The following is a 27,099-nucleotide window of genomic DNA, read 5'->3' as shown; positions in this document are numbered from 1 at the left end:
GGCTAAGAAACAATAAAGCAAGAGTGACAGTGGACATATATACCATTTTTTAAAATGTGTTTTTTTCGGTTACTATACAGTTTATTAATTTTCCAGCCAGAGTTCTATTTAACATGTATTATTTCTCTATTTAGCAAAATAATTCCTATATTATTAATCATCTGAATTTAGTTACATGACCTTGTCGTTAGGTATATCACACCTGGCTGGTCTAGTTTTCTGTGAAATGAGGAGCAAAATTAAACGTTAGCAGTAGAACATCTTTTACAGATAAAATATTAGGTAAGGATTAGAACAGCTATATTCAAGAGTGGGAGTGGGACTCCCACTCAGCTCTCAGCCTTCTTTGCGGGGCTTGCGTTGCTTTTAGTAATATTTGGGATTACTCAGAACTAGGTATACAATGTCTGAACTAGATATTACTGAACCCTTCCCTTCTAAGGGAAAGTGTAATCCAATATGCCCATCTTCCCTGAAGTATCCCTAGGTGGGGAGGGAGCAGGTGAGGGCAAGCACTTCAGATGGTGGTGCATGTTCTACAAGCACTGGTTAATGGTCTCTGCTGTGAAGAGATTTTTGTCTCCACCGATATCAGGAAAACAATTTGACAGCCCTTCTTCACTACATTGTTTGAAGAGACTGACAGGCCCAGTTGTCCTGAAGACACAGACTTGTGTTTCATTTCTTTTTCTCCAACTAAAAGCAGAAAAGTAGTTTTCAGTGAGGTCTGACCTGTTTTGTCTTCTCCCTCACTTACCATCAATCACTTTAACAACCACACAGAGAGCCTAAGGATTGGGTGGAATTGTCCTATGGTGTTAATTTTAGAATATTTCTCTTTTTTTATTTTTTTAAGATTTTATTTATTTATTCATGAGAGACAGAGAGAGGGGGAGAGAGAGAGAGAGAGAGAGAGAGAGAGAGAGAGGCAGAGACACAGGCAGAGGGAGAAGCAGGCTCCATGCAGGGAGCCCGAAGTGGGACTCGATCCTGGGTCTCCAGGATCACGCCCTGGGCTGAAGGTGGTGCCAAACCGCTGAGCCACCCAGGCTGCCCAATTTTAGAATACTTCTCAATCAAACTCCAGACAACTCTGGTTCAACCATTCTGGGTCTCTTGGCCGATCATATTGAGTGTTTACCTTGAAATATCTGAATATACCTTCTTAGACTTCCTTTTCTTTTGCAAAGGACCCTTGGTAAAAACCAGAATGAAGCAGACAGGTCCTTCCCATATTGGCTCTGCAACAGTGTCCTTCTTGGCTGAAGCAACGGGAGAGAAATGGTGGCATCACTTATTGTTATTGACACAGTGATGCCTGTGTTAAAACGTCGATATTTTGCAGCAAATCTGTGTTGTAGTTTTAACATGCATTGATACCCCTTGCCATTTAGTCATCTGAGTGAACACTGACAAGAGGCATGGCAGCCCTGTGTTGGCAGAACGTGGGAGATACTGTGTGCACGCTGTGAAAATGAGGACGTCAGACCATAGACTTCTGATTGAAGGCTTGACATCACGGGACCAAGTGATCCAAACAAGATGTAAATCATAGCCTCTGAAATAGAAGAATTCATTAGCTCTCTGGTATTCAGTGTAGCAACAAATCAGTAATGGAATTAGCTTGGAATCATATATTCTTTGCCTGGGATTTGTAAGGCAACAAGAGGTTTGATAAGCAAAGAGATCTTTAAAAAAATTTTTTTTCTCTAAATTTTACTAAGCCTACTCACCCTTCCAAAGACCAGGCATAATGATAAAATAACATTCATATTATGCTTCCAATGCCAACCTGATGCATAATGTAGTAAATGGTTAGTTACAGGCAAATAACTTTCAAATGGATCAGAACTGGGATTTCCGAACATTGCTCTTGCCACTACACCTCACTCCCTTCAAGCCTGGGAAAGAACTTATGTTTCAACATGTTTTGTGTTAGGCTGAATACAATAAATCCAATGTAAATACAAGGTATTGATTAAATACAGAGTATCAATAGCATGTAATTAAAGTCTGACTCCAAATTCTTAACTTTCAAGCCATTTCATTCATACACATTGAGATGAAATCAACAAAACAAGTAGCCAAAGCATTTGGTCAAAAAGTAAAATTTTTTTCCTTGACTTGTAATGTGTTTAATAAATTATGTCAGTCATAATGACCATGACCACATGGGTCATGCTTTCAGGCAACCATCACTCCAACTTTTATTTCCCATCACTGAAAATATAGTTGCTAAGGAGCTATTTTTCTCCTAAAATATATGTACAGGAAAAGATGAGAAATTTCTATATTAATGACATGATAATGACATTGTGAAAATAAAATGGTGATGACATATCTACTGTGGGAATAATATGCCCTCAGGCTAACAAAAGCAGCTTACCTGTTTAACTTATTAGAATATTTTATAAACATATTTGAAATGAGCAACTCAGTTTATCCTGAAATAAAACAATGCTATATTTTCTTTTATGCATATGAAAAGAGAAGATGATAATTGCTCACCTACAACCCACCTAAGAAACCGATGGAAATACATTTATAATAAAATCAGAGCAATATCATTTCCAGTACCTGTATGACACTCATTCTGGTGAGTCATCCCCAAAGACTTTTTAAAAGAAAATAGAGTTCTGATTCTATGTTTGCCATTAATTTGTTACAGAGTTGGGCAACCACTTGGCTCCTCAGTTCCCTTCCATTAGAAAGAGTCAAGAGCAATTATTTGAGAGGAGTGTAAAGTGGATAGGTGTGAGTTAAAGAACTTCAGAATTGCAGAGATAAAAGGTTTTCCCTCATGGAATGCCATTATTATTAATATTATTGCCATCATCATTATTTATGCTCCCAGCACACGTATTGTGAAAATGTGTTATTCGCGAAACTGCTATGCCCTCACCATGTCATTTGCAAAATCACCATGTTCTTCTCACAGAAATGTCACTGAAATGTCATTTTTACAATAGCTGCATTATGAATCTGCTATAACTTGAATTGCTTTACAATGAAAATGCAATTTCTTAGCAATTAAAATTATTCCACCCACCCCAGTCAAATAATAGAAAATCGCCTCCCTGTCCAATGTTGCTTATGGTGCATTGCAGAACACTGCAAATTTAACAAAGTATGGCTTCTTACATGCCTAGGAAGTTCTATGTCTTAGCCACACCAGCAGTTGCATTGTATCACGTGTGATAATCTGCTAAACCTGATCTGAACTACTGTAGCATTATTACATAAACTCTTACAAGATGGGAGGATTACACTCACTCAGATTCTTTTTGAGTTTTCCCAGGACTCTAACTATATCTAAGTTTATAGGTATAACAGCACTAGATCAAGGTATGTGAGAAACTAATGTTAGTTTTCATTAAAGAGAAATTTCTTTATCAATACAACTCATTATCATTAGGTCTACTTAAATCCCTTTCTTGCATTAATTGAAAGTTTTCTTCTTAATAACTGCTTCTCAGAAATGGGTGATTTGACATATATTAATATCATCATTAATAAGAATGGAGCAACGTACAAAGAAGCATAATACAAGTCACTGGGCAGCTGCTCATAGAATGAAATTATTAATGGATATGGGGTCACATTTAAAGAGATTTTTTAAAGGCTTATGTATGAATTCACTTGTTTTTGTTACATAGAAACCCAAAATGCAACAGGCTAAAAATGTAGAACAATGGAGAATGTTCAAGATGAAAGTTTGGGCCCAGACCCTTAGAAATAAGAAAAAAATATGTATTTTTACAAATATACTTAACTAGACTGAAAAATAAAGAGCTGGGTCATGTGATAAGTATAAGCATAAATAGACAAGACAACATATTCCAAGTCAGCATGGAATTCTGGCTTCTCTCTGACCCTCCCTTAAGCTAAGCAGCATATGTGGTTGTCATATACCTTCAGACTAAAGCAGATGGTGTGGCTGTTTGGGCCAAAGAGACAGGACAATATTTCAAATAGCCAAAGAATAGGGAGAAGTGAGGAAGCTTCCACCCATGAAATATAAGTTATAGGTATATCTCATCTAGAAGCACATCCAACTCATACTTGAAGACCATAGAAAATATGCTTTTATATCAAGGCCAGGATCTCTACAAAAACAAAGATGTATTTTCAAACACAAATATAAGAAAGCAATCAAAAACTCACAAACATTAAGGAAATTCATCATCACAGAAGAGATGAATGAATTCTCTCAGAAGAGCAGAAGAATTAACTCTTGAGGAAATGAAGCTAACAAAGTGAGTGTACACACACAAAAGCTTCAAAATAAATATGTTGAATATCCTTGGAGAAATTCCCCAAAAAGTTACAAACATGAAAAATAAATAGCTCTAAAAACTAAAAACATTAATATCAAAATTAAAATATCAGTATATGAACTGAATAATAGTATTAATATAGATGAAAAGCAGGTTATGAGCAGTAAGACTAGAACTAGAGAAAGTACTGTGACTTCAGATTAAATATCTCACTGAGTGTGAAATAGGATAAATAACAGTAATTTTTAGAAATACTTAAAAAACAAGAGGAAGGGGATCTCTGGGTGGCTCAGTGGTTTAGCGCCTGCCTTTGGCCAAGTGCATGATCCTGGGGTCCCAGGATCGAGTCCCGTGTCGGGCTCCTTGCATAGAGCCTGCTTCTCCCTCTGCCTGTGTCTCTGCCTCTCTCTCTCCCTCTCCCTCTCTCTCTCTCTGTGTGTGTCTATCATGTATAATAAGTAAATAATTTAAAAAAAAACCCAAAAGGAAAACTTTAGAATATAAGAATAAAGCCTCTAGAGGGGATTTGGGAAGCTAAAAAGAGAAACAAAAATCAGATTAGAGTCTGAGTTCTCTTTGGCAAAAATAGATGCCAGAAGGTGAGTCAGGATTAAGGTTGTGAGAGAAATTTTTGTATACTTAAGTCCTATATCTTGCAAAACTAGCATTCAGTAACTTTATCATCTACAGACTACCTCAGGGAAAAAAAAAGTGTATTCTAGCAAAATGAAAAATGAATCAAAAAGGAGTAAATGGTATCAGCCATCAGAAATGGTAATGAGAAAAAAAAATCAATCATATTCCTATTTAAAAGGTGTTTTAATATACATGAAAAAATAATTATTAACAATCTGAAACTAATGTCCCAAGTGATCTCAACATGGGAGGGGTTGTAATAAGGAATCTGAATTTATTTTTGATATTTGTCCCACCACTTCCCCTTTCTGTTCTGCTCCACAACTGGGCAAACTGATAAGAAAGCTTAGATTATCTCTCCTTTGGTTTTGGCAGGAAATTTAAACCACACAAGCTACTGCAATGTGCAAGAACCCTTACTCAAGCTCCAACCCCTAGCCATGATAAAAGTCAAACCAATCTTTTTTCCTTGCTTTCTCAAGCTGTGTTTAAACCAGTTTGAGGGTCAACTTTGTTGTCCTAGAAAACTTTATTATATGAGAATAAGCCTTGTCATATCATCTTGATGGGTGTGTGGTGTCATCAGTCTTGATATCCAAAACAAAATTTTGGGTGGGAGATCCATGTCACCTCTACAGGGTGACCCCAATATGTGTAGAGAGAGAGAGATGGGAATAAATAAGATGAGGGAAAATGTATAGAAAACTGTTTAACTCTAGGGATTAATTTTTAAAGTCAACATACTTAAATTATAAATATTAAAAGTAAGTCCTAGAAAATAGAATATATAAATTCAAAACAATGAGAAAAAAGAAATAAAGAAATATTTACAGTTTGAAAGAGAAGAAGTAAAAAAGAAATGGCAAGAAAGAGTTACTTGGAAAAAGAAGAATTTTCATGAAGAAGTCCATAATGCAGTAAATGTATTAAAACCTCTATTCAATAAATGAATCAGAATTTCTAATAATAAATAATGACTCTTACTTTTGGGTAAAAAGAAAATCTGTCTTCCTGCTGACAGACACAAACAAGACCAAATAATTTTTAAATGGCTAAAGATAAGTAATAGAAATAGATATACCATGATAAATACTAGCAAGAAGAAATCAATGTGACAATATAAATACTAAATGAAATGCAAAAGCATTAAAGAGAATAAAGAGGATATTTTATTTGACAGGTAAAATATACCAAAAAAAAAAAAAAACAAAAAACCAAAAACAAAAATACAAAACAACAGAAACAAAAACCAACAACATCCCACAACAGTTGTAAATCTTGATGTAGATGATAACAAATCTTCACAATAAATTTCAAAGATAGTTTAACAAAGGAGTTAAGAGCAGAGACTGGAGTCAAACTGAGTTAAAATGCCAGCCCTACCATTTAGTAGATTGAGTTTTGGGCAAGTTATTTCAAATGTAGTGCATTTTTGTTATTGGAAAATGGGGATAATAATAGTACCACTTCAGAGTTATGTGAGGATTAAATGAATTAAAATATATTAAGTGGGTAGATAAATGCATAAACATAGCTATAATGTTCATTAAATAGTTATCAGAGATTACCCATTGGGAATGAAATAGGAAGGGTGAAGAACAGGGATACTTACTTTTCTTACCTTATATACATTTAAAATTTTAATTTAAAGAATCTTTATTCTAAAAATGTGTAGGAAGTAGTATATACATAAATTGGAGGAAAAGACCCAAAGTTCCACATATTTCTTTTTTAACCTCCTCTTGCTTCTCCTTATTCCCTGATAGGAGGTCCACCAGCCCTGGGTCAGTGAAAGAGAATTTGACTCTTCTAATGAATACATTCTCCTGCTTCCACCCGTCTAGTGAATAAACTCACTCTTTAAGCCATAAAATTTGAAGGACCTTTGGTCCTCCACTTATCTATATGGCTTAGGCAAAAGGGTTTTATATTTTGTTTGTTCATTTGTTTTGTTGTTTTAACCAAGTGCAATATACCATAAGGAAAAAAAGTACTTATTGTCTTTCTGTGTAAATGCTCCGGTTAAAAGTCCTTTTCCCCTATGTCACTCTACTGGTGGTGCTTTTGTAGTGATGGTCTCTAGATTTTGAGGAAAGAATGAGGTAAAATCAGTTATTTTACATGAAATGAAAAAAATCAATTTGGCATGAATCAAATGAATGTAAATCAAACATATTTCTTTAGAAGTAGGTAATATCTGTGGAATGACAGCAGAACTGAATGTGGAAGAAACTTCACTGAAAAATTGAAAATCCAAAAGAAATTCCTTGTATTTGTGGATGTATGAGAAGAGCAATTTAAGATTTCCATGCAAGCAAAAGTAACTGATCCAAAGTCAATAGAGGAGGGCTATCCAACAACCAAAGTTTTGGAAAATTTAAAGGCAGAAACAGAAAGAACTGTATAGGCTCCAAAAGTTTTATAAAGGAAGGTTTAAGATATTTAGAGATGGCAATCTGGCTAAAAGGGGAGGCCAAGAGATTTATCTTGAAGCTGTGTTTTCAGAGTATGCACATGGTTTTTAGTTAGATTTATGTTTATTTTTATTGGCTGAGGGGGTAGGTTTAGTGGTAGTGGTAGTAGTGGTGGTGGTGTGTGTGTATGTGCTTGGTAGGGGGAGGATGCAGTAGTGCTGCTTTTCTCAGCCAACCTTTGGCTTTGAAAAAAAGATGAAAGGTAGAGTAATGATAATATATTACTAACATAAATAGTTCTGCCATTTTTAATTATAAACTATGTCTAGAATGTAATAAAAAAGTTAAATGAGAAAGTCAAGTTACCATACATGCCTAAGTATAAGGTATTTTTTTCTCCAACACTTAAAGAAAAGGAATCACTTGATATTCAAGTGACAACAAAATCTCTCATGTTAGAAAGTTCTATCATTACTTATTGTGAATGACAAACTGCAATTTGTGAAAGGGCATCATCCAGAACCTGTATAAATCCAGGGAGAAGAGTTAGTTCAAGAAATAATGGTTTCCCTGGATGTATCTGCCAATTCCTGATGGCCTAGGGATGGTGTATATCATCTGGGACTTAAAGAGCCAAGCACATGGCAGAGAGAAGACAAAACCTGTAAACCACCACTTAAAAGTCCAGACCCCTGAAGTTCAAACTAGGAAAAACTGCCCCACAGAAGGAGGGCACCATGGGAGATTGTCAGTCTTGGCTTTGGATTTTTGCTAAACAGAAAAAGAAAAATGTCTCTTCTAAGAATTGTCAACTACAAGACTATATTTTTACATACTTGAGATAATTTTTAAAACTTTAAGCTGAAAATTTAAAGTTGTCCTTGATAAGTAATGTCTCTAAGCATCAAGCATAAGCAAACACAAATACTTCATGAAAAACATTAAAAAAACAGATGTCAAAAAATTCTTATATTCTAAGGAATGTAAATTGATAAGCAGATATCACAACACATGAGAAGGCAAAACACAATAAGTGGAAGTAAGTAGAAACAAAAAAAAGGTATAAACAGACACTCAAAGACTATAAATACTGGGGTTATCATCTGTGCAATATAAAATAAGTCTATTTTATATGTTTAGAGAAAATTTAAAGGTAACAAAAGTATAACAGAATAATAATGATTTCTCAAAAAATAACCAAGCTGATTTTTTTTCAAAAACCAAATATAGATCCTTGAAGTTAAAAATGTATTAATTGAAACTAAAAACTGGGCAGCCCTGGTGGCTCAGTGGTTTAGCGCCGCCTGCAGCCTAGGGTGTGATCCTGGAGACCCTGGATCAAGTCCCATGTCAGGCTCTCTACATGGTGCCTGCTTCTCCTTCTAAGGCCTGTGTCTCTGCCTCTTTCTCTCTCTCTGTGTTTCTATGAATAAATGAATAAAATTAAAAAAAAAAAAGAGGAACTAAAAACTGAGGAAAACAGTTAAACAGTGGATTAGATAGAGATGAGAGGAAAATTAATGAATTGTAGGGCAGTTTAGAAGATATCGTCCAGTGTGTTGCAGAGACAAAGTGAAGAATAAATGAAGAGAGTATCATGAAATCTAACTGGAGTTCTAAGGGGGAGCTAATATTGAAAATGAGGAGAGGCAGTCCTTCAAAGAATAATGGCAGAGCATTTTCTAGAATGGATGAAAGATGCCAGACTCAGACTTGAGAAGCTCCTAGACTCTCAGCAGAATAAATAAAAAGAAATATAGAAAAAAAAAAAAAAAAAAAAAAAAAGAAATATAGATTGAAAGTACAAAACACTAAAGATAAAGAAAAAGCAATAAAGTCAGCCAAATAAATTTTATAGAAATACGGTAACTAGAATAACAAATGACTTCTCAACGGTGACAGTGGAAGAAAATTAAAGTAGAAAGATATCTTTAAAGTACTGGATGTAAATCAACTGTTGATTCAAAACTGTATATCAAGTTAAATTGAGCTTCAAAAGCAACAGTAAAATGAAGACATTTTCAGATGTTAAAAAAATGAGAAAAACTTAAGTGTACAATGTAATGAAGTCTCACCATTGTAATTCAATTATCCATGTCTTTTTGTGGACGTTTATTCTTTATCAGCTCACGTGAAACATTTGCAAAAAATGATTATTTGCTGCAAAATAAGATTCAACAATATTCAATGAATCAATACCAAACACAAATATTTTCTGAATAACAAAATATAAACCAATAAGGAAAATAATTTAAAATCATATACATTTGTACATTTAAATACATTTCTAAATAATTAATGGATTAAAGGAGAAACCATAATGGCAATTAGGAAGAAAAAGAAGATTTTTTAAATTGAATGTGATACTGTGACATGCAGCTACAATAGCACTTAGAGGAAAATTTATAGGCTTAAAGTCGTGTATTAGTAAAAATAAAAAAAGACAAGACATTCAACTTAAGATATAAGGAAAGAATGACAGAATTGATTTTAAAAAGGAAATTGTAATAAGCACAAAAATTAGTGAAATATAAAGTAAAGATACACTACAAAAGAACAATATATCCAAAGTTGGCTTTTTGGAAAGACTAAAAAGTGACAGGCTTCTAGCAAGATTAATTAAGAGAAAGTAATAAAAAGCAAAATTAAGTACTATTAGCAGTAAAAAATGATCATAATCGTTACAGAGATTACATCTTATATAAAGGAACGTAAAGAAAATGTTTTGAAAATACATGTAAAATTTAAATAAACTGAATAAATTCTATACACACACCCACATGTAAAACTAAACAAAACTGACATCAATGTTCTTTCTGGAGGCATGCTTTGTCTCAAAACTTCTCTGCCCAACTTGCAAGTTTATTAGGTATATTTCTGCTTTTCAAGTTATTGCAGAAGCAAAATGGAAAATGAGAATCGAGAAACTCCAGGAGCTGAAGGGTTGAAACTTACAACTATTGCTCATCTCCTGTTAGAAATTTGTACACAATCCCGGGGCTAAGATTGTGACCACTAAAATACAGTCTGGAAGAAATCACCAAATAAAAATCCTGATTGTTACACCTTTGTTAAGTCCTCTGAGTGGATCAAGATGGCTCCCTATAAATCCTCTTCAATTAGACAGAATGGTTCAGGGACTAAGACTAAGCCAAGAATCCTGATAAGCTCAAAGGACCATAATTCTGTTTAGAGGGAGTTCTCACAAAGAAAATAGGATGCCTCATTTTATACAGTGAAGGGAATCATTTTTAAAAATTTTTTGAAAGAATTTTGTTTCAAAATGCTGCAGCATGAATTAAGAGACTGTGTTCAACAGTGCTAGGCTGCAAACATTTTATAGGCAAGCACTAGACTGAGAAAGCTCCTCTTCAGACATGGCTGAGGAAAACCAGGAGGACGGATGATCCAAAGAGTTCAAATAAGAGCCAAAGTGGAACAGTGGATTGGGGCTGCTCCCAGGAACCAAGACCACAATCTAATCAAGAAATGCTTCTCACCTCCAGAATAGCAGAGCTCACTGCATTTTCCCAGAGGAATTTCAGAATTTCTATGGACTAGTAAAAATGATGAACTTCCAATTCTTCCTCTTTCCAATGAGGGTATTTATTAGATTCTAGTTACTCTGTTCCACATTATAGATGGTGCAAGGGAGATGCACGTAAGATGTGTGTTTTTGTACTTAGGTCCCAGAAGTAAGAGACATGAGTCTAGACATGATGCCAATCACTAGATCCTAGTCATAGAACCTAATGCCATAATTAAATGAGATTTCTCAATGTCTTACTGAGTGTATTTTACTTGTAGAAGGAAGAAAATTTTTGTTACCAAAAGTGTTGAATATAATAGGCTGTTATTAACAATTACCCATTCCCATTCTCTCATTGTCAAACTTCTCTAAGGAATATAGTCTCACTTCATTGACACTGACTTGTCCATGTGACTTGCTTTAGCCCATAAGAAATGAGAAAATATGACATTTGTCACATTTGGTTTGACTCATGCCTCTAATGATCCTACCCTCAGTTGTGAACATAGCACATGCCAAATATGAGTTGCTTTCTCAGCCTCATTTCTAGATTGAAAGGGAAGTTGGAACAGTGACCAACTGAACCAACCAAGATAATCAAAATTACAATATAGCAGGTAACAGGAGCAAAAAATAAATGATATTTAAGCCATTGAAATCATGGAGTTATTACTACAGCAATAGCTGATACTTGCCAACTTGTGTTATGAGACTAATATAAACTTATTATCAAACACCAAGAAAGAAAAAGAAAAAAAAAACAAGAAAATATATAGGTTTGGGGTACCTGGGTGGCTCAGTTTGTTGAGTCAGACTCCTGATTTTGGCTCAGGTCATGATCCCAGGATTCTGAGATAGAGCTCTGTGGGCTCTGTGCTGAGCAGGGAATCTGCTGTGGATTCTCTTTCCTTCTCCTTCTCCCTCTGCCCATCTTCCTGCTCATGCTTGCTGTCTCTGCGTCTTTCTCAAATAAATAAATAAGTCGTTAGAAATTTAAAAGAAGAAAATATATAGGTCATCTCATTCATAAACATATATTAAAAATTCTAAACAAATCTTGTCAAACTGAATCTAGCATTGCATAAAAGAGATTAGAATAGCCAATGACTAACACAAATTTATTCCAGGAATCCCAGTTTGACTCAACAGGAGAAAATGTATTCATATAACTTATTATGTTAAAAGAGTTTAAAAAATCATATGATCACCATAGATGTAGAAAAGGGATTCAATAAAATTCAACCTTCATTTATAATAGTAATTTTAAGAAGCCTCTCAGGAAAGACAACTACCCTAAATTTGATAAAACATGTCTATGACAGACATATAGCAAACATCCGCCCAGCATCAAAATTTCTTTTGAGGGATCCCTGGGTGGTGCAGCGGTTTGGCGCCTGCCTTTGGCCCAGGGCGCGATCCTGGAGACCCGGGATCGAATCCCACGTCGGGCTCCCGGTGCATGGAGCCTGCTTCTCCCTCTGCCTGTGTCTCTGCCTCTCTCTCTCTCTGTAACTATCATAAATAAATTAAAAAAAATAATAAAAAATAAAATAAATTAAAAAACAAAACAAAAAAAAATTTCTTTTGATGTCAGGTAAAATACATTGGTTGGGTGATCTAGTAGATTGCATACAAAAACTTTTTAATTAAAAAAATAAGAATTGGAAATAAACAAAAATATCCTATTTCATAGGTATTATGACAAACAGCCATTTGAGAAAAGTGAAAAATATTGTGTTTCTAATTTTTACCTATTTTTTCATATATTGTATATTGTCTAAGTCTATACACATTAGAAATGTAAGGGATCTTCAGGTAATATATTCGATCTTAAAAGAGGATTAAGCAAGTTTGCTAAATATAAGATTAACAAAAGCCAGTTGCAGTACTTTTTATACCAGTAACAAATAGAAAACATAACTTAAAAAATACAATTTAGAAGATCAACAAAAACATAAGATATTCAGAAATATATCCAACAGAGTATGTGTAAGATTATTATGTGGACAGTTTTAAAATTTGAAAGCCATAAAGGAGATCAGATAAATGGAAGAACCAATCATGTTCATCAATAGGAAGATAATATTTTAAAGATGATAACTGTCCCCAAATTAATCTCTAGATAAAATACAGTTCCAATTGGAATCCCAGGAGGATTTTTATGAAACTTCTAAAATTTATAAGGAATGGGAAATGGCCCCAAATAATCAAGACACTACTAAAAATACTAACCCTGTCAGACAGCAAGACTATTTAGAGAGTTCTAGTAATGAAGACAAGGTGGTGTTGGTGAAGGGATAGATAGAAAACTGAAGAATACAAAGCCTACAAATTCTACTGCATTAAAATTAAGAATAAACACCTAACTGGGGGTTGCTAGGCCTGGGGGTGGGAGAATAGGGAGCAACTGCTTAAGGGGTGCGGGGTTTCCTTTGGGTATGATGAAACTTCTAGACCCAGACAAAGGTGGTGGTTGCACAACATGGTGAATGTACTAAATGTCACTGAATTGTTAATTTTAAAATGGTTACCCTTGTGTTATGTAAAATCTACCTCAATTAAAAAATATAATAATAGTAACACCAAAAAGGGAATTTGTTTGATAAGAAATATGTTAGTGTATAAAGGTAACTCACAAGCTGAGTAAAATATTGCAACACAAATAAACTGACAAAGAATTCAATTCCAAAATATATAATGTCCTCATATAAACATGTTTTTACAAAAGAAAAATCATGCCTTTCCCATAAACATGCAAAAAATTACCAATATCCTTTATAATGAGGAAAACCTAATATAAAATCTCAAGGAGATAGCATTTCACACCCATCAGATTAACAATAACAATAGTAATAATAATAATCACATAATAGAATAAAGTCTCACAATACCAAATTTTAGCCAGAACATGAAGCAATATTATACCTTTTACACTACTGGTTGGATTACAAAATGCTGCAACTACTTTGGAAACTTACTTGGAATTGCCTCTAAAACTTCAAATTTTTTTTTCCTGTGACCCAATTATTGCACTCATAGGTAAACACCAGAGAAACTTACACATGTGCCCCAGCTGACATTGTTTGTAATAAAGGAAAAAACTAGAAACCACTCTAAATGCTCTTCAATAGTAGAATGTGTAAGCAAACTGCACACTCAGAGCATAGTGAAATATATAATAGTGAACATGAATGAACTTTGCCTATACATATTAATGTGAATGAGTCTCAAAATTCAATGTCAAACAGGGATGCCTGGGTAGCTCAGTGGTTGAGTGTCTGCCTTTGGCTCAGAGTGTGATCCCGGGGTCCTGAGATGGAGTCCCACATCAGGCTCCCTGCAAGGAGTCTGCTTCTCCCTCTGCCTGTGTCTCTGCCTCTCTCTTTGTGTCTCTCATGAATGAATGAATGAAATCATAGAAAAAAGAAATTCAGTGTCAAACAAAAGAGCAAGCAGTAGAAAAATTTTACTTTGCAGGAATCCATTTAAGTAAATATTAAAATTGCAAATTAAAAATCATAAATTAGGAATACATACGTTGTAGTATTTTGTTTTATTTAAGATTTTATTTTTTAAGTACTCTCTATACCCAACATAGGGCTCAAAGTCACCACCCTTAGATCAAGATTTACATGCTCTACTGACTGAGCCAGCCAAGTGATCCATATAATAATATTTTAAAGAAAAGTGAGAGACTGATTAACAGAAAACTCAGGATAGTGATTACTTTTATAGGGAAGAAAAGGAGATCCATATAAGAAAAGCACATAGGAGGTTCAAAGGCACTGTAATCGTCCAGTTTTTATGCTGGCCAGTGCAAGTTTGTTTTCTTATTACTTATTAACATTCTTTAAAATATGCTTATACATTTTACATGTATATGCTATATATATGTTATATCTCATAATTTTTATTTATTTTTTATTTTTTTATATCGCATAATTTTTAAAAAAGCAAAAAGGAAAAACTTGTGGAGATCACAATTATATTCCAATTGGACAAATGAGTAAAGGCAACCCATAATGTGATGTGAATAGGTATTTGTAGTTTGGGAATAAAAGAATAAAAACACAATATTATGGCATTTTATATGGATTTCAAAAATGCTTATCCATCTCTGTGGAGGAGTCCCAGGTATGCCACAGTTTCTGAAAGTAAAACTACTACTGTATTCTTTAGGATTCTTTTGGTTGTGAATGAGAGAAACCTAAAAAACCTAACTATCTTCAGCAGCAGAGTAAAATTTATTGGAAGATTCATGGGGCCCTGAGAAAAGTAGGAGTGCAGCTAGCCTCAGAGAGCACACTTCTACCATAAAGCAACAAGTTACATTTCACTTTTTTGCTTAAGATAGGTTTTTTAGGTTTTTAAGCATACAACGAAAGGAGTCCTAAATAATACAGTTAGTAATTTTACTTTGAACGACTCTTTCCCCATCTTTTCCCTCTGTTTAACTCCATGGGTTAGCTTTCTTCTTTTATATCAATGCCTATAAGACAAGAAATATTATTGATGACTACTCCAGGGCTTATTATTTCCAAGCTTCACCACAGAGAAATGCTTGGAAACACTTCCCCTGGCAACCAAGTTTTCAAATCTCAGAGAAAGGTTCTGAATGGCCCAGCCTAAGTCAGATGCCCATCACCTGGCTAATCAGCTATAAGCAGAGGGATAGCATCTGTAAGATGGTGACACCAAGTCAAGTCCTATTGCTTGAATGAGAGGAAGATTTCTTCTTATCCCTCCGTACTCAGCTTAAATACCACCTTCCCAGAAATGTCTCTACTAACTACACTGTCTACAGTGGGTGCCCTCCTCTTATCCTCTCTCATAGCACCCTGTTCTTTTTGTAGCACTTACCATAATACATAGCTACTTTAGTTTTATTTGTTTATCTGACACGGTAGGCAAAACAATGCCCTCCCCCAAAGATGTCCATGTCCTAATCCTCAGAACCTGTGAATAAATTTCCTTACATGACAAAAAGAAACGGTGTAGATATAATTAAGGCTACTGGACCTTGAGATGGGGAGATTATCCTGGTGAGTCCAATCTAATCACATAAATCTTAAAAGCCAAGAACCCTTCCCAGCTGTGGTCACAGAGAGATATGATGACAAAGGAAAGGTCAAAGGAATGTGACATGAGCAGGCTCTGATGTTGTTGGCTTTGATGATAGAGGAGGGGAGGCCATGAGTCAAGGATTACAGGTGGCCTCTAGAAGCTGGAAAAAGTAAGGAAAGGAATTCTCTCCTATAGCCTCCAGAAAGAAATCCACTTTGATTTTAGCCTCAGTGAGACCTGTGTTGGACTTCTGACCTACGGAATTGCAAGATCAAAAACTTGTACAGTTTTAAGTCACTAAATTTGTGGTGATTTGTTACAACAGCAATAAGCAACTAATATCTCTGACCATTGTCTTTTACTAGAATGTAATCTTCAAGAAAGAGGGAATGTTTCTATCTTTTTCACTATCTCTCCATGCACAGTAACTAGCACATTTTTGTTGAATGAATAAATAGATTAATTAAATGAATGAACTAAGAAATTTGTGACTCATATTCAAAAGTTCATCTCACTGTCTATATATGAAGTATTTATCTTCTCTCTATGGGAGTCACAAATGTGGAGAATCAAATAGAAATTGAAGCTGGTGATCTCCAGTTTCTCTCTATGGGTCAGAAGGGAAAACTTTGGCTGAGAAAATGTGAAAAATGAGCCCTTTTCTGCAAAGAGAGAAGAATTATGCCAAGCCAAGAGAACAATCAAAGATGCTAGCAAATCATAGAGCTGGGACAGCACTTTGAGCCTTCAGATGAGATGTGTTTTCAGTCAGCTGACATTTCCTATTCAATTTCCAGAAAGTTCCCACTGTCACAAGCCTGGTAAAATACTGGGTCATCCACATCAACTCCAAAATGGTCTCTTTTCTGGTGCAGTCACATTTTATGATTTACACCCAATAATGGAAACTAGTAACTTTTCCAGAAGAAAAATGATGGCATGTTCTGAGGAATGTATCCTTTTTCAGGCAATTTTTTTTTTTTTTGAAGAGGAAGTTCAGTTTACTGATCAGATAATTCACTCCGTCTCTATGGGTTCAGCAATAGAGTACCTTTAGTGCTCAGAACAAGCTAGTTAAAACTGGCAGCCCTTTTCACCTGGAATAATAAAGTAATTGTGCCACAAAATGAGCAGGCCACTGTAAGAAAAGGGTTAAAGCAATAGCATCTGATACAGACTAAGAACCATTGAAATACAATAAAGTGTATGCAGCAAAACAAGTTGTTGGAAGGCTAAAAGAATGGGTCTTGACTATTTTTATATAAAACTTTCGTTTCTATCCCATATCCTTAACACTCACATATACATGTGAGTATATACATACACATACATATATATACACACACATACATATATATATGAACACACACTCACATATATATATTCATATATATGTATATGTCAGCAGTAGCTGACATATAATTTTTTACTCAAAAACATGTACATATGGAATGGCTTTGCATGGTGGTCCAGCCAACTTATGAAGCTCCAGGCAGAGAAAACATGGCTTACCCCAGAGTTTAGGAGTGCCCACTGGCAGTAAATCATTATTCCCATCTGCGGATGAACTCCACATCTGAATTACCCTTACTCTCACTTTCTTCCTCCCTTTCCTTCCACCAAATATTCTTAGATCCCTGAATTTCCATCTCTCTTCGTGGTAACTGTGGAGGAAATGATTTTGGACGGAATTAAGTGGGCACAGGTGGTATATAGTACATACTAGCTCCCAGCATAACATCTGCTTCAGATTCTTCAAAGCTTCTTATTTTTACAACAGTCCTCTTTGTCTGTTTTCTCTTTTTTTGTAGTTCTGTTGGGTTGTTTTTTTTCTTCCTATTTCAAGTCCCTGGAAGAAAGAGGAAACGGGGGTGGAGGACAGAGAAATTTCCATATGCTTCATCAGATGATAGCATGTAGTTATGTCTGTTGATCTATGATGGCTCACACTTTCTAGACCAGCACTGTCCAACGGAGCTTTCTGCAAAGATGGAAATGTTCTGTGTCCTCACTAGGTCTTTCTACCAGCTTCATCGATCTACTGAGCACTTAAAGTATAGCTAGTCTAATGACTCATTGAATTTTTAATTGTGTTTAATTTTAAGCCATTTAAATTTAGCTATCTGTAGCTAGTAGCCACCATATGGGGCAGTGCAGTTCTCAACACTTGAGCATTAAGAATTCTAGTTCACTTTTTTCTATACCTTATACTTTATACATTACACTTGATTTACTGAAGATAAGACCCTTGAAGGTTAAAGTTTGCATCTCACACATTAACATGTTCTTAAGCATAACCACTCTATCTTTCTCTTTCTTAAGTTCATTCATACCTGTTTCCTTGATTACTCTCATTCTCTTCTCAGACATATCTAATCACTTATGCACACCCCAGAACACTAGACACCATGAAGAAAGAAGTGTCTACTATTGCTATGTATATTTGCTTCTGAAAAAAAATGTGAGAGAAAAGGGGGAAATGTATGATGGCCAATCTCATAACATTTTTCAAAAATAAATATTAGGGCAAGTTTATAAATACAGTGCAATATGTACATGCAAAACCATGAGTTGCAGCTCATGATAGAGTACATTTGCAATGACAATGCTTTGTCCAGAGTGAAACATGTGATGAAGTGTTATCATTAACAAAAGAAGGAAAAGCAAAACAGAATTGGAGCCTTTTGTTAGATGTAGACCTTAAAGTAACTCTGGAGTTGTGTGAAATGCTTTTTTTTTTTTTTTCCATCAAGGGATATTTTTCTTTTATTGTTGGTCAAGTGAATGTTTAATAAATAACTTGCTTTTATTCCTAAGTGGTAGGCTGGACTGTGTAACTAATAAAGCCTATTGTTTGACAGTCCTGCCGACTGTCTTTCTATCATAGAAATAAAGATGGTTACATGCTGTTTTGAATCCAACCAGATCCAAAACCTCCCATCAGAAGTTAAGATTTGGTTTCTAAATTTAGTATCTGTAGTTTCTCAAATGTGACTGCTAACAAGAAGAATTTCATTACAACAAATTCCTTAGGAGAACTAGTATGCTGTTCTAGCAGTCCCTTCTTACTGAATGCTGCCTCCACCAGCAAAGACCAACATGATGGGTTTTTCCATGATCCTTCAAAGTTGAGCTATGGCTCTGACATCCTTTTAGTAATATTTTGGTTCCCTAGGAATCAGATCTGAAATAGGATTGGTGTACTTGGTTTATTTCAGAAGTATAGTCACACTTGTATATCAATAGGCAGGTAATACAGGGAAGGAAAGGTAACCAATGGGGAGTGTGTTATTAAGCCAGCTACTATCACGAGTGACTGGAGTTTAATCCCAGGAATTAAATGGGATACAGTGTAAAATATTGGATAAGGGACAAAGGCATTGGGATACTTACACTTCTATAGCCATTAGACATTGGTTAAGGAATGCGCAGAGAATATGTTAATTCCATACACATCAGTTGTGTGATGTTGGTTCTTTCCACCCAAGGGCAATCCTCTGACAAATATGCAGGTGCCGGACTTACAAGCCAGCCTGGCATGCATCAGTAGGGTGGATGGTTGTGAGGGCATATGGGCAGAGTTTTGACAGAACCTGTTATGTAAATATTATATGAGATGGAATCCTTCTTAAAGAATAACAATTTTAAATAGTTCATTTTAGTTATTCCAAAGATTACATTTTCTAGCTGAAAGAAGGACTAGTCTAGAATTTGATTGTGCCTCCATATTTGGTTCAAGATTTAATGATTTTCAATAAAGACCTCCCTATACTTCCTTTTTTATAAAAAAAAAAAAGATTTTATTTACTTATTCATGAGAGACACAGAGAGAGAGGCAGAGACATAGGCAGAGAGAAAAGCAAATTCCATGCAGGGAGCCCAATGTGGGACTCGATCCCAAGGTTCCAGGATCATGCCCTGGGCCGAAGGCAGGCACTTAACTGCTAACGTATGTTGACTTAGTATACTGAAAACATGAAATTATTAAACAGTAAAACCCCATAGCTTCACTGAGACACATGCAAAATTATAATAGAATGTACTTGTCATAGATCATACTCAACAAAGTTGTTTCTCTCTCAATGAAAATCAGGATTTTATGTAACATCCAACATAAGCAACATGAAGCAGACCACCCAAGCCCTATCAATGAAGATGATACAAATTTGGTGAGGAGTACCCATGATGAAGTACGGGGAAAGGGAGATACCATGAAGACCACTCACAGAACCACAGAGCAGAAGAGAGAAGTGTGATCAGGAATCACAAAGCAGAACCAAAATGAAGATCCACCAGACAAATTCAAGCATTCGACTGGGCCCAGGCACTGCTAGAGGCATGGTCAGCCAAGGAAGAAGCCAGAGTGAAGATCTTCCCAGAAAGCAAAAAAGGCAAAGAGGAATAAAGGAAGGGAAGAGAACTAGGAGGGGTGAAAAGTGGTTCAGGGTCTCATCTGGGAATGCTAGTGACCTTTGGGGGCTCATGTGACCTTGGCAAATCCTTCTAGCCAGAAATATTTCTTCGTAGAACTCTACAAGAAAAAGAACACATTAAAGCACACATGGAAACAGCACCCTAAATAACAAGGCTCATTACACTTTGTATTCCCTAGAGCTGGCACATGACCTATTGTATCTTTGGGATTATGCTCATTTGATTAGTAATTGTTAAGTATTTATTGACAAAAACAACCCATATTCATTGTAGAAAGTCTTGCACATGCAGGGGGAAAAATCAAATTTTTTTAAAGTTTGAAATGAAAATCTACCTCCCCAGAAATGTTTATATGTATTCTATAGTTTTAACAAAATATTACAACATAATATATAATGTGTCATTTATAATTTTTTAACTTAATACTTCAGAGAACTATTATTCTACCTAAATACACTTCATCCCTTCATGAAAATACTTCTGAGAACATAATATTTTTGAAGGTAAAAATGTCACTACCACCACTACATCATACCCAAAACATATGAAAGAACAAAACGTTAGTTTCTGTTAGGATTGTCACTTCCTAACACATCAGGGTGACTATACTGATCACACTGTTGATGTTTCAGTGTCCCAACAGGAAACAGATTACACAAATGAGAACACTTTGAAGAGTGTCTGGAAAAAGGTGTGGGGAAACTGAAAGTACCTAGGAAGTAAGAACAACAGGGCTACTACCACCCCCAGACCTGAAGAGCAGAAGAGGAGCAGTCACCAGAAGGTGGAAGGAGAATCGTATGCAGAGGGCCACGTTGACAGGAGCTGTGATCTGGGTCAAAGGAGAGAGCCAACCTAAGGTAACTCTGCTGGGAGGGACTTGGGAAGGAATATTGACCAATCTTACTCTTCACCTCCTCTGGCCTTCTGCCAGTGTTCTCCCTCCCTTGCTAAATCCAGCCATCATGGAGGTCTTTTGATGGAGTCCAAATGGGCCAGCTGTCTGTGGCAGAAAGCAAGGCAGAGAAATGTAAAGAGTGGATATTATCAAGAAGTAGCCCCTGGTTCAGAGTTCTAGTTTAATTTTGATTTCCTTTTCTTCCTGGCAGTCAATATATAAATTTGATATCAGAGAAAAATGTTTCAGGACAGGCATTAGAAACAATCCTCAGATAAAGCTTAAGTCGTTGTAGAATAAAGAAAACACCACCTTGCCCTATTTCCATTTACTCTGTCTGCCTAATTATTTTCTACCTCCTACTTTATGGTATTCTATCAAGTTTTCTTTAGAGTCAACAGCTGACATAGGTGTCAAATTTTTAGTTAAGTCTTAATATGATGGCAAAGTGTACATAGCAGATATAAAACAGTATCTCTGCAGCAGCGTGGCTGAGAATAACTTTGACCTCACTTAACCAGGTCACTTTTCAGGGAGAATAAAAGATAACTCCCTCTAGTCTAGGTCACAGTGACCTTGATAAGTTCCCAGGTCAAAATGGCTTCCAATTGTTCTTTGTACCAACCTGAACTGACCAGCTACATTGCTTTTCTAACTGGAAGCTTTTTTGAAAAGGCCACAAAGATTAAACTCCTTACCTAATCATGAGAATTCTCAACTGTTGGCATTTTATGTTGCAAAAAGATAGATTAAAGTCTTAATATTCTGTTGGATTACATAACCCATTGCATTATGACAAAATATATGAGTTAGTGGGTTTGACCTGACAGAAATGCCCTTATATAATAGCACATTTTATGTAGGGTCATATAAATGAGAAGAGATACTTTGTAATAAAAATAAACATAATATTCACTATTGTTAACAATCTCAGAAAAATTGGCATTTGCTTTTTATGGCATTTGTTCAATATTCCTTCAACTGACAGAGGGTTTTACTCTCCCCAGAGGAAATAGAAGTGAAATCGTCCTGGGGAAATAGTGTGTTTATTGTGGGTAGGTGCCTCTATTTTCTTAGCATAGTGAAATGCTGTGACAAATTTCCTTCTGAAAGAGAAAACTGACATTATGTAGACAAAACCCAGGTAACTATAACTGTAAATCATCCCTCCTTAGATATTAAGGTGCTATTCGTGGGTTATTCAAAACGTGAGCTTACAGAGTTATTTTTAAGAAACCAATTTTATTACAAGGTAAGAAATCATTGTAGGTATTTAAACAACTAATCAATACTTTTCAACATTATCCCCTCACCAATTCAAGCATCACTCTTAGTTTGGGACAAGCTTTCTGCCCGTGATTGAATAAAATAATGGCTCCTGAGCACTCATAGGCTTCTGTTCATGTAGCATCAGAACTGCCCGAAAACTTTGTCTCCTGTTTCGCCACCCTTTGTATACCTTCTAAAGAGTTCAACAAATTGTCAATAAGCTTTATTTTCTGAGTTAATTTTTTTATGGCACACACTTTGTCCATAGAGGTGGGGGAGTGGGGGAACACATGTTTAGGATTGTGGCCATTTTAAACTAAGGGGATGCCAAATCACAAACAGTCTTGCAGCTGATCCACTTTGCAATGTTGTCACACATGCCTAACAAAATATTGTACTACCGACACAATCGTTGTATTCTGCACTGATAATTAACCTTGTAGAGTTATTTTAAACAAGCCTCATGCATATGTCATAAAGCAAATGACAAATTAAATGTTCAGATATGATTACGAAAGCTATTTTCCGTTTGGATTTAATTCTGTTCCTGCCGAAGCTCCTGTTAAGTCGCATTTTATAGATCCATGATGCTGGAAAGAACTTTAAAGACCCCACATACTCTACATTTTTGTTTTTGTTCTGTGTTTTGGGGTGAGGTCCAGGGCAGTGGTATGATTTGCCCAAGGTCACACAGCTAGTTTGTGATGGAATCAATAATAGATTCTCCTGACCTTGTGGTTAATACTCATTGCTCTAGTCTTCGTCTTGGTGGATTAAACATATGGCCCAGTGTGGGGAAAGGAAATATTTGGCCTTATGGATTAGAAACAAACTTGTGTATTTGCCTCTGAAAAATGTCCAAGATTCACTCCTATTCTCCTCTTTGCCTTTTCATTAACTCCCTCATTAGCCCAACTTTGTCCAGGAACCTTATCAATTTTCCAAATTCATTAAAACCTCAAGATTCCATTTACCTGAACAAATACCATTTGGCTTGGTCCATGCACTTCAATACCATCGCTTGTGCTGTCTCAGTCATTTGTTTTCTAGCACCTGAGGCTGAGGTGATAAAAATATAGCTTCTCCTTGGAAAAGGGCACGTGATAGACTATTATACCTCTAATGCTTCCAGTCAAGGAGCTGGATACACATAGGCTGAATATCATGGTCATATACATATGTAGGGAAATAGCTAAATGAAAACAGACTGGAAAAACAGAGACTTCTGTTTTCATTAAACTTGCCACCTATTCATTTTTAGGACCTAGAACCATATTTATCAGGGTTGACGTATGTGCCCACATCATCTTCACTTCGGCCCTAATATCTCACTCCACAATTAGTGTATCTGTGGCAAAGATGATTTGATAATGCCCAAATGTTCATCTACTGTCATTGGCTTTCATTTTCCTCTTCATGTTCTAAAATTCAGGGGTTTAACCCCAAACTACAAATCATCAATGATTAATTTAATCCTTCTTTGTTCCAATCTCACACTGCAACTTCTCCTAATCCTGAAATGCCACTTGAAGTGGAAAAAAATTATAATCAGTGTGTATTTTATGTGTTATTATGTGTTTGTGACATAAAGGATACTGGGAGATAGATAAGAACAAATTTGGAGTGATCACAATGATTGTTTCTAATCTTTTTTTTTAAGATTTATTTATTTATTCATGAGAGACACACACAGAGAGAGAGGCAGAGACACAGGCAGAGGGTGAAGCAGGCTCCTTATACAGCTCGTTGTAGGTGAAATTGAATGTCTATTAATGGGCTATAAAATAAATACTCACTTTTTTCCCTGACCACAAATGACCACATCTAAGCCATATATGTACATCACAGAGTGGGTGGAAAGATACACAAATCAGCTCACAAATGGAGAGGAACCACTTGACAGAAGTAGAGAGACAAATTTTATTTCTCTTTCTTTATAATTTGGGACAGTAGCTCACAATTCCCTTGACTTTACTTCTGTGACTTCTAAGTACATTTGGTACACATGCACATACATCTACACATTCCCTCAACTGTCCACACAGTCTCTGAAATGATAGCACTTAAAGGAAGAATCTCTTTTATTTGTTATTTTCAGCTTTTCTGTGATATTTCTATTTTATAATTAATATCCATGTGACCAGGAGGACTGTAAGGGTGATAGCATTGTAGGCAGATGCTGTCACTATATGACCTCGACATTCATATCTACACACCAAAGGCTGTTTATTGCAAACACTTGTGACTCTCTGCCTGGGCTCTTTTATGGACACGGAGCCATACTCAGTCCATTTTCAGGTCAAACCAGAAATGTCGGAGAATTAATACCCTTGGAAGCAGCCTTCAACCAATCACAGATGAGGATTTAGAGGACAACTACTTCAGCTTCTTCAGCCCTCAGCTGAGATAACTCTGAAGCATGTCCTACAGTGTCTCCCTTGGTTCTCCAGTAGGACTGAGCTCCAGTTGACCAACACAGTAAACTTAATAACCCATCCTTATTGGGTTTCTTTCCTTTCCTGTTTCCCTTCTTTACAACCTTATCAGTGTTTACTGTAATCAGCTTCCAAATAAACTACTTACACTTGGGCAGCACCAGTGGCTCAGCAGTTGAGCATCTGCCTTCGGCTCAGGGCATGATCCCGGATAGAGATCGGGTCCCACATCAGGCTCCCTGCATGGAGCCTGCTTCTCCCTCTGCCTGTGTCTCTGCCTCTCTCTTTCTCTGTGTCTCTCATGAATAAATCAATAAAATCTTAAAAAAAAAAAAAAAACTACTTACACTTGACTTCTTGTCTCAGGGCTGGCTTTTGGAAAAATGTAGACTGAAGCAGGTATAGTGGTTGAAAAGTATGGCTCTGTATTAACCTGGACTTCATTCCAATCCTAGGTTTACCAATTCCTAACTGTACAATCAGGATCAAGTTAACTAAAACTCCCTGAACTTCAGTTTCCTGGTCTTTGAAATAAGAGTAAGTGTAATAAAGTTATTAACAAGGTTAGTTGAAGTAATATAAATGTTTATCACAGTAAATGGTACATAGCATTTATGTTAACTGTTTATTCCAGTCATCCACTGCTGTGTAACAAATTAGCCAACACTTAGCAACCTAAAAGAGCCATGTTTCTGTGGAAATGACTTTTCTGGGTGGCTCTCTCTTGGAATCTGTTGTGCAGTTATAGCTGGATGAAGGCCAAGAGTCATCATTTGAAGGCTCAATCAAGTTGGACATCCCACATGGCTCATTCACAAGGCAGACAGTGCACTGAAAGCTGGTACTGTTGATCAGAGCACCCATGCCTGGCATTTTCATATGATTTGGGCTTCTCACAACACGATGGTTAGGCTCTGAAAGGGAGCATCCCAAAAGTGAAGGTTACCAGAGACTCAGGTATAAACTCCTTACCTTTCTTGACTTAGTTTCAGAAGTCATACCTCTTCACTCACACCATATTTTATTGGTTACAACTAATACTTGAAAGCCAGTCTAGATACAAGGAAAGTGGAATTGGACCTCAGTTTTTCATGGGAAAAGTGTCCAAAACTTTAACTCTGTATTATTATTATTATTATCACTTATCATGATCACTTGCTTCTGGCTGTGAAAATTCACCAAATATTTGCTGGACTAATTAATACAATTACATACACATCACCCCATTATCACTTTCATTCAGCCAATTGCCAAGTCTTTTCTATTCTATCCACAGTCATCCTTCATAACATATAAAGCATTTTAGGTCTGTTCCAATTTTCTCCCTTATTATTGACCCAACCTTTGTGATTTGTGCCTGCATTATCTTTCACTTGCACTTTTGTGATAGTATTCTGATCTCCAGCCTCTTCTTTGTCCTATTCATCTTATACTTTACCGCCAGATTAATATCCCTAGGGTTCAACCTTAATTGGGTTTAAATTCTGCTCACAATTCAATGCTCTCTGATTGTCGACTTAATAGAATCCAAATTTTTGGAATTCAATATGAAGCAGTGTAAAATATGGAAAAGTTAAGGCTAAAAATAATACTGAATATTACATTAGAACAGACATTATTCTAATTGTTTTATATATTTATTTGCTTAATCCTTACAAAAATTTTATGAAGATACTATTATTATGTCATTTTACACTAAGGATCAACAGCTACTTGATATTCAAACAGATCATTCCATCCACCCCTGCTTTCTCCCCATATCCTCACCAAACATAGAGAAATGCTGAATAAGCAATAGTATGTTCTAAATATAATAGCCAAATGTAAGTAAGAAAAAGAGACCACCAAGGCATTAGACAAAGAAGGACTTGAAAGTCTAAATACCTAGTCAGTGCCATGGCAGCCCTATCATTTGGTGATAGAATGTGTGGCCTTGAACTCACAAAAAGAATGGTTTCCCTGAGGAAAAAAAGAGATTAGAAAATCTGTTTGCTGACCCAGAAAGAATTTAGTACCTACTCAGAGATCTTGGTGGGAAAAAGTACTTCAATGAAAACTTAAGACCTCAAACCTATGCCAATGCAGGTAGAGGGTATACATTTAGACATAATAAATGGTGACGAAAAGCCTAATGTAAGCAATC

The 27,099-nt window shown here is 35.8% G+C and overlaps 2 long non-coding RNA genes across 2 annotated transcripts in view; one reads left to right on the top strand and one right to left on the bottom strand.

The window, feature by feature from the left end:
* Positions 1 to 899: 899 nt before the first annotated feature.
* Positions 900 to 17,752, bottom strand: LOC140614081 (uncharacterized). The gene is made up of 4 exons (XR_012014973.1): positions 17,433 to 17,752; positions 11,644 to 11,816; positions 9,403 to 9,487; positions 900 to 1,558 (listed from the first exon to the last, which is right to left on the bottom strand). It is a non-coding gene; the product is annotated as an uncharacterized lncRNA (long non-coding RNA).
* LOC140614082 (uncharacterized) overlaps positions 2,484 to 27,099 on the top strand; it is a 36,520-nt gene continuing 11,904 nt past the window's right edge. Inside the window, exons 1-3 of the long non-coding RNA XR_012014974.1 lie at positions 2,484 to 2,596; positions 20,987 to 21,214; positions 25,412 to 25,493. This is a non-coding gene — a long non-coding RNA (uncharacterized lncRNA). The remainder of the gene's footprint in view (positions 2,597 to 20,986; positions 21,215 to 25,411; positions 25,494 to 27,099) is intronic.

This window comes from Canis lupus, chromosome 22 (assembly GCF_048164855.1).
Source record: "Canis lupus baileyi chromosome 22, mCanLup2.hap1, whole genome shotgun sequence".
NCBI lineage: Eukaryota > Metazoa > Chordata > Mammalia > Carnivora > Canidae > Canis > Canis lupus.
Note: the sequence above shows the minus strand (reverse complement) of the source record. Positions and strands in the feature narration are given on the sequence as shown.